We start from the raw sequence: 2,500 nt of genomic DNA on the forward strand, positions 1-2,500 counted from the left end.
GATCGGGGGGCGTTAGTTTTACGACCTCTCCGGCAGCTTGCGGGAAACCAAAGTCTTTGGGTTCCGGGGGAAGTATGGTTGCAAAGCTGAAACTTAAAGGAATTGACGGAAGGGCACCACCAGGAGTGGAGCCTGCGGCTTAATTTGACTCAACACGGGAAATCTCACCCGGCCCGGACACAGTGAGGATTGACAGATTGAGAGCTCTTTCTTGATTCTGTGGGTGGTGGTGCATGGCCGTTCTTAGTTGGTGGAGCGATTTGTCTGGTTAATTCCGATAACGAACGAGACTCTGGCTTGCTAACTAGTTACGCGACCCAATCGGTCGGCGTCTAACTTCTTAGAGGGACTAGTGGCGTTTAGCCACACGAGATTGAGCAATAACAGGTCTGTGATGCCCTTAGATGTTCGGGGCCGCACGCGCGCTACACTGACCGGATCAGCATGTGCTCGCCTTGGCCGACAGGTCTGGGTAACCCGCTGAACCCCGGTCGTGCTAGGGATAGGGAATTGCAATTATTTCCCTTGAACGAGGAATTCCCAGTAAGCGCGAGTCATTAGCTCGCGTTGATTACGTCCCTGCCCTTTGTACACACCGCCCGTCGCTACTACCGATTGAATGGTTTAGTGAGGTCCTCCGATTGGACCTGGCGCGGCCGGCAACGGTCGAGCCGGCGTCCGAGAAGACGATCTAACTTGATCATTTAGAGGAAGTAAAAGTCGTAACAAGGTTTCCGTAGGTGAACCTGCGGAAGGATCATTAACGGTCTCGCAAACGCTTCGGCGAACGCGAAACTCGGACAAGCGAGAGAAAAAGTCTTTGCTACCCGGCGCCCGACCCGCGAGGAGCGGCGCGCCGGCCGGCGATTCGGTCACCCGGTAATGTTTGCGCGTCGAGTGCCGCGGTGCCGCGCGCTCCGGCTTCAAGCGTCGGCCTGGCCGACCGCTCGGCGCGGTCTATTTTGTCACCCTATAGTGCGAGGCACTGTGCGAGCGAAACAATCGTGGATGGCTCTTGGCGGTGGATCACTCGGCTCGTGAGTCGATGAAGGACGCAGCTAGCTGCGTGAATTAGTGTGAATTGCAGGACACATTGAGCATCGACGTTCTGAACGCAAATTGCGGCCTCGGGTCAATCCCGGGGCCGCGCCCGCCTCAGGGTCGCGTTGCAAACGTTCCGCGCGGGGATTTCTCCGCGCGGCTGCTGCGGCGTCGGACGCGCGAGCGCCCGTCCCGCTCAAGACAGCACGGCACGATGCGCGACGATCGCGACCAGAATCCCGCGCGGCGGCGGCGAGTCGACCTCGAAGAGGCCAACGGCTGGCGGCTCAAGGGCGGGAATCGAGGTGCGCGGCGGCGCGCGGCGCCGACGGCGAGCGCGGAACGGGAAGAATAGTCCCGGTCCTTACTTTCGGCCTGAGGTCGGACGAGGCTACCCGCTGAATTTAAGCATATTACTAAGCGGAGGAAAAGAAACTAACGAGGATTCCCTCAGTAACGGCGAGTGAAGCGGGATGTGCCCATCGCCGAATCCGCGCGCTTTTGGAGTGCGCGGAATTGTGGCGTACGGAATTCGTCACGGCGCGCTTCGCCGGTCGCCCGCGTCCTTCTGATCGAGGCCTTTTCCCAGAGCGGGTGTCAGGCCCATGGCGGCGACAGGCGGGCGCGCTACGGCGTCTTCCCAGAGTCGGGTTGTTTGGGAATGCAGCCCAAAGCGGGTGGTAAACTCCATCTAAGGCTAAATACGGTCACGAGACCGATAGCGAACAAGTACCGTGAGGGAAAGTTGAAAAGCACTTTGAAGAGAGAGTTAAAGAGTACGTGAAACCGTCGAGAGGCAAACGGGAGGGCCTGTCGGGTCGCCCGGTCGCTTTCAGCCGGCCCCCTGTCGGCGACGTTGTCGTGCGGACCCTCACGGGCCGCCGGCGGCGCCGCCCGATCGGGGACCAGCGCACTAGCGCCGGGCGAAGGCCGCGACCGTCTGGACGGCGGCGAGAAGGCCGCGCGCAAGGTAACCCGGCCTCGGTCGGGTACTATAGGCGCGCGTGTCCGTCGGCCCGCCGTTCGGGCGAGGAGAGATCGCCGCGTCTGCCCTTCGGGGCCGAGCGCCCGGTGCCGGCTGGGGCGTCGTGGGTCGGGGACTGTTCTCAGTGCCCAGCCTCTTCGTCTCGGTCGCGCTTCCGGTGTCGTTTCGCGAGGCGCACGGGGTCCGCGGCTGAAGTCAGCCACCTTCCCGACCCGTCTTGAAACACGGACCAAGGAGTCTAACGTGAGCGCGAGCCACGGGGCAGTACGAAACCCATGGGCGCAGTGAAAGTGAATGTCGGCGCGGTCCGGCGGAGGTGAGACGTCGTCGTTCGCGGCGGCCGCATCACCGGCCGATCTCGTCCGCTTTGCCGGAGAGGTCGAGCGAGAGCGTTCGCGTTGGGACCCGAAAGATGGTGAACTATGCCTGAAGAGGTTGAAGCCAGAGGAAACTCTGGTGGAGGACCGTAGCGAT

General features: G+C 61.6%; 2 non-coding genes and 1 pseudogene across 2 annotated transcripts in view; all 3 read left to right on the forward strand.

The window, feature by feature from the left end:
- The window catches only part of LOC146143811 (small subunit ribosomal RNA), a 1,811-nt gene extending 1,048 nt beyond the window's left edge, over nt 1–763 (forward strand). The window contains exon 1 of the ribosomal RNA XR_014500435.1: nt 1–763. This exon is cut by the window's left edge and continues 1,048 nt beyond it. This is a non-coding gene — a ribosomal RNA (small subunit ribosomal RNA).
- A 247-nt stretch (nt 764–1,010) lies between these two features.
- On the forward strand, nt 1,011–1,164 carry LOC146143812 (5.8S ribosomal RNA). The gene has a single exon (XR_014501261.1). It is a non-coding gene; the product is annotated as a 5.8S ribosomal RNA (ribosomal RNA).
- Nucleotides 1,165–1,412: 248 nt separating this feature from the next.
- The window catches only part of LOC146143813 (large subunit ribosomal RNA), a 3,679-nt pseudogene continuing 2,591 nt past the window's right edge, over nt 1,413–2,500 (forward strand).

This window comes from Ascidiella aspersa, chromosome 5 (assembly GCF_963924565.1).
Source record: "Ascidiella aspersa chromosome 5, kaAscAspe10.2, whole genome shotgun sequence".
In the NCBI taxonomy this organism is placed as follows: domain Eukaryota; kingdom Metazoa; phylum Chordata; class Ascidiacea; order Phlebobranchia; family Ascidiidae; genus Ascidiella; species Ascidiella aspersa.